A 6466-nucleotide genomic window follows, 5' to 3' on the forward strand; every position below is an offset into this window, starting at 1 on the left:
ATTGTGTTAGTACCAGAAATTATTTTTAATATGGAAATGGAGATGGTGTTTTGGTTGAATATTGATATTTGAAGTGTATTACAGTATTGTGGAACTCATTCAACACGCCCCCCACGTGTTGCACCACGCCCCCCACGTGTTGCACCACGCCCCCCACGTGTTGGCCAGGATGCTGCCACGTGTCCACCACGTCCCCCACGTGTTGCACTACGCCCCTCACGTATTGACTTTTTACCTACAAAATCCACCTATTTGTAATTACACCAAATAATCCCATTTTCCAAAAAAACACCAATATCTCTTCATATAAAAAAAAATCAGCCTGTTAGTACAGACTTAAAGTCTTAAACCAGTTATTACTGTAAAATATATATTAAAATATATAAAAATATTATATATGCATCAAAATTAATTATCTATATTTATATATAAATATATATTTTAACTTATATTTAATATATATTTTATATTAATATATATTTTATATTAATGATTAATTTTAGTATATATCTAATATTATTTTATATATTAAAAAATTAAACTGTAAATATATTTATACACAAAAATACGATTTTTTATTTATTATTTTATTTTTAGTGTATATATAATATTTTTATTAAAAATATAATAAATTAACTTTTAGTTAATATTAGGCAATTTTTTATTATAAAATTATTTTACAAAAATTTAAGAGTTAAGATAATAATTTTAAATTTTAAATTTATAAAATTTTTTGAAATTTAAAATTTTAATAAAAAATTAGGGTTCTCCAACGAACCACGCTATACGATTAATAATTTTGAGAACCTATAGTTGACAAAAATAAAGAATTTTAAAAATCAACTATCCAAGCATATCACATGTCGCTTTTTTTCTAAGGAGGAAGAATGAAAATGATATAATTTATTGATAATACAAAAAATTATTCACAAAAAGGTGTGCAGGAAATCATTTACTTTATCAGGTTTAGAATTTAACATTTATATTTTTTATATTTTTTATTAATATAAAATAATTTTTATATTCTCCTGTATTTTTCTTAAAAAATAAATGATTTTATTAAATAAATTCATTTTAAGTTGAATTATATATAATAAAATATGGAAATAACATAAAAAAATACAAAAATTGTAGTTAAAAAACACATAAATTATTTTAATCCATATAGATTTTTTAGTTAATGATATAAATGAATAATATAAAAAATTTTATTTAATACCATAAAAACATAAGTTAAATAACACAGAAATTATTAGTGTTTATCGCCATACAATTTATATATTTATTGTAAAAAAAAAAATTATGTAACTATTTCCTATGTTTCTCTCAAAACATTTGTGTATTTACTTTAAAAAACTTTCTATATTTATCTTAAAAATATTTCTATATTTTTCATGTTTTTTTTTTAATTTTATGTATTGTATCACAAAATTTATCTGTTTGCTTCTTATATTTTTTTATTTCTTTTGTGTTTATTTTAAAAAATTAATGTGTTTATCGTAAAAAAATTCATTTATTTATCGTAAAAAAGTTATGTGTTTATCATTTCAAAAATTTTCTGTTTGCTCTTTATATTATTTTTGTTCAAAAAATTATGTGATAATAATTGTAGAAAATATCTATATCTGTTTCCTATGTTTCTCTTAAAAAACTTGTATATTATTTACCTTCAAAAAATTAGTTTACTGTCGTTAAATTTTTGTATTTATTGTCAAAAGATTTTTATGTTTTCTTCCAATATTTCTCTTAAAAAACAATTATGTTTTTTCAAAATATTTATATTTTATTATAAAAATTATATATTTATCATTATTAAATTTTTATAATTATTTTTTTCTTCAAAAATTGTGTATTTACTTTAAAAGAAAATTGTACTTATCATCACAAAATTTATGTATTTAACATTAAAAGCTTTTGTTTTTTTACTTTTTATGCATTTCTTTTTTTTTTCTATTTTTTGTTTGTCATGAATCACTTTTTTCAAAAACTTAAAAATGATAGGAGAAGTAATAAATTAAATAGTTATACCCCTACATTTCTTCTTTATTAGTCTTCTTATTTTTTCTTAAAAAATTTAAATAAAAATAAAAAAGAAAACACATAAGACAGAAGAGGAGAAGACAATCCAGTAAAAAAAAGGAAAAGGCGCAGAAGAACAGTAGAATAAGAAATTGAAGATGGAGAAGATGTAGGATTTACTAGAAGTTGAACGCGTGAGTAAGAACATTAAAAAGAAAAACACGTTTAATTTAGAAATACATTTGACTAGATTTCATTACAAAATTAATTTGGTCACCCAATATTTTTTATATAGTAATTGCTTTTAACTTTATAAAATACTCCTATTTTGTGACAAAACAATAAAATCATGTCTATGTTTAATTTTCTGTTCGTTTTTATTTTAAAGTTGCTAAAAAGAATTTATAAATAAAATAAAAACTAGTCAACCTCTCAGCGTATCAACTTGCATTGTTTGATATATTGACAGATAATCATAAATAAATATCTAACAATCTTTTGGTCAACATGTAATTAATTCAGAAATATCGTATTTCTCAAGCCAGGACAAACTGATTATCGCATCATCAAAACACAAATTATTGTATCTTATTTAATACAATCAAATTGACCCGGTGCTTCTACCACTTGCCTGAACATTATCTGATCCTTTGTTTAATAAACATTCAAATGTGGTAATTTGCTATTAATTGTTTCAATTCTCTACTATCAACGCAATAATGAATAAATAAATATAAAGTCAAGGCTATGGTGTAATGGTGGAAAACTTCAAGTTTTGAACATGCATTTATATATATATAACTTGATAACTTGATTTTGAGCTGTTAAGTTACCCAAATTCACTTGCTAGTTCTGCATGCTCTAAGTTCCGAGATGGAATAATCTTATATTCTAGAGAGAGACTTGTATCCTGTAGGGGGAATATAATCATTAAAAAAAGAAACAGAGCATTCACTCTAATTAAATGATATAGTCAAAAGTTGACATATGCTTATAAAATTGTTCATATGCTTCCATCAGCTGGGTTTGAACTTTGAACTTTGAATCGATCAGATAAACGCCGTAAGAAAAACCACGTACGTACACAGTTACGTAGAATTCTGGAAAACCCAACTTTTCGAAAATACCGGCAGCCATGGAGCAGAAGAGGTAGGAAAGGAGATTGGCAGGTGAAGATTCCGGCACAGCTTTTGGAAATAAGCTGACCGTCCAACGCAATGCGTCATCCATTTGAACATTTTATTGTATTTTTCTGATATAAAATAACCTTTGATCTTTGTTAATGTATCAAAAAAAAAAAATAGTATAAGACAGATAAATTATGAGAAAAATAAATTTATTTAAAATTATAATATGTTAAGTATATATTAGAGATATAATTATTTATGTTATTAATTTTAAATTTTTTTAAAAAATAATACTATGATATCAAAATTTTATATTTGGATTAGAGTTCTGATCATTGATGAATTTAAAAAAAAAATATTCTACGATAAATAATAAACAAAAAAATTATACAAAAAATTAAATAAATTTCAAAAAAAATTATGTAAAAAAATTATTAGAGATATAATTATATATATTTTTTTATTAGTTTAAATTTTTGAAAAAAATAATATTATGACTGTCTATATATATCACAATTAATTACCAAAATCAATTAATAACGATAGAATATATATATATATATATATATATATATATATATTAAAAATAAGTTAAACTATAAATGTATTTATACACAAATATATAATAATTAATTTTTTATGTAATAATAATATTTTGTTCAAAATTCGCATAAATCTACCTTGAAAAAAAAGTTGAGACATGTTAAAAATATAATTATTCATATATATATTTCTATTCATTTATACTTTTGAAACAAATCATGATATTTTTGTTTTAGGTAAATATTTTTATGATGTCATCTCTTCATATGAAAATAACATTATAAACGGTTAGACTTTGATTAGTAAATAATTTATATGTTACTAATTTATCTGTTAAAATTTGATTAGTATCAAATTAATTTTTTAGTTAATTAATGTGTTAGACTTTTATCTGTAAAGTATTTAATTTATAAACAGTTTAAGTCTTAGTAATTTATTTATTAAAATTTGATTAGTACTAATTTAATTTTTTTTATTAATTTAGGTATTAGTAATTTATCTGTTAAAATTTGATTAGTATTAAATTAATTTTTTAGTTAATTATTGTGTTAGACTTTTATCTGTGAAGTATGTAATTTATAAATAGTTTAAGTCTTAGTGATTTATCTGTTAGTGTTTTATCTTTGAATTATTTATTTTATAAATAATTCATGTGTTAATGATTTATCTGTTAAAATTTGATTATTACTGAATTAATTTTTTAGTTAATTGATGTGTTAAACTTTTATCTATGAAGTATTTAATTTATAAATAGTCTAGGTCTTAGTGATCTATCTGCTAAAATTTAATTAGTACGAATTTAATTTTTTTCGTAATTCATGTGGTACTTTTTTATCTGCGAATTATTTAATTTACAAATAATTTGGGTGTTAGTCTTTTTTCTGTTAAAATTTGATAAGTACCAAATTAATTTTTTTGCATGATGCAGTCGACTAGGTGTATTTATAGTGTTAGGACTTAGGAGGTAAAAGAATATGTCTCTACATGACCAGATCATACCTTATTTGAAAACTGTAGGTTTGTATCACTTGACGAGGATGGTAGTCATTGATTCTGAGTAGATGACTCTTTGGTGAGGACATTCATTAAGAGGTGGCGTCCTGAGACGCACACGTTCCACATGCCATTCAGAGAGTACAACATCACACTGTAAGACATGGCTTATCAGTTGAGATTACCTGTTGATGGGGAGACTGTTAGTGGGTGCCACACTGACTTTTGAGCCGCACATTTTTTACAGGAGACCAGCATGAGAGTGGTTTCAAAAGTTATTCGACGAGCTACTGCCACCGAATAGGGTCAAGCAGATGACGATTCACTTCACATGGTTCTACGAGAGGTTTCGATGCTTCCTGTCGATGCGAGTGAGAAGACAGTGCATAGGTACACTCGTGCTTACATCATGATGTTACTATCGACTCAGCTATTCGATGACAAGAATGGAAAGCGGGTTCAACTTCGTGGCTACTGTTTGTGGCAAGACTTGACGAGTTGGGCATGTATAGTTGGGCCTCAGCTGCACTGACCTCGTTGTATAGATGCATGTGTTGGGAACAGAAAAGTGGTTAACTTGGCCGGACCACTTCAGCTACTACAGTCCTAGATTTTCTGGCGGTTCTCGACGCTAAAGCTGAGTGGTTCTTCTACATTTAGATTTCCGCTAGCATCCAATTATCTTTTAATATTTTGTGCATTATACATGCTTATTTTAATGTATTATCCTTTTTTATGCACAACTAACAACATTGTAGGTGGGCAACATATCTACTGACCTCCAATGTCAGAGAGCAAAGAGTGGTTTAGATGCGTCTTGCTTTGGACAGATTGTGTGATCGACACGTAATTTATTTAGATCTAGCTAATGTAGCATACACAATTGACACTATATATCTTTTTATTGTGTTTTCTAAGTTCTAACATGTCCTTTACAATTTTGTAGGAGCCTTATTCTGCTGCTGAGGTGGTAGCTGTTGTTCATCTAGAGATACTGGCCGAGGAGCATTGTAGGTTATGACGAGTATAGTCACGAGCTTGATATATTTTGTCGTGATAGAGTGGCACCAAGTTGACAGAATTGTGTCGCAGCTCGATGGCATACAGCATCTCCTTCAGCTGGCTCTTAATATAGACTGGCTCCATGCGAAGGATGGTAAAGGTGGAGATTGATGGTTTCCCACTTATTATCAGACGTGGCATTTGCATTGGAATAATAGAGTTGATTTCGTCCTGATGATCGAGAGAGTTGCTGATCCAAGTCCATCTGCAGAGTACTTTGACTAGTGGCATCAGTTGGCCCACAAGATTCTCTTCCCAGATGCCGCATTTGATGACCCTAGGCCGACAGATATCTCAGAGGAAGCTCGTCGTAGAGGGGCATCTCAGGCACCTGCCAGGGTGTAAGTACCGGATGTGCCTGATAATAGGCGTGTTGAAGGGCGACAACATGTTAGTACACATGCCTCCATCCAGAGTGGCGTTGGCTAGACGATATGATGGATGAGGATGATGGCGGTGATCACGAGAGAGGAAATGCCGATCATCGTGTTTGTCGAGGTAGACCGAGCATTCGAGGTTGCAGAGGTGGAGATGGATCGGTTGCCCAAGTGAGAGTTCTGCTGGTGCAGACGAGGGAGGTCATGATGAAGGTGGGGGTGTTGGAGATGTTGAGACTGGGCTCGGCGGCGGCAATTTCACCGTTTGTTCCAACTCTCAGGTATTCGAGGATGTCGGTACCCTAATGTTCACTGATTTTGCTACCACTACCATGGGTATGGACA

The sequence above is a fragment of the Arachis hypogaea genome, chromosome 5 (assembly GCF_003086295.3).
Source record: "Arachis hypogaea cultivar Tifrunner chromosome 5, arahy.Tifrunner.gnm2.J5K5, whole genome shotgun sequence".
NCBI lineage: Eukaryota > Viridiplantae > Streptophyta > Magnoliopsida > Fabales > Fabaceae > Arachis > Arachis hypogaea.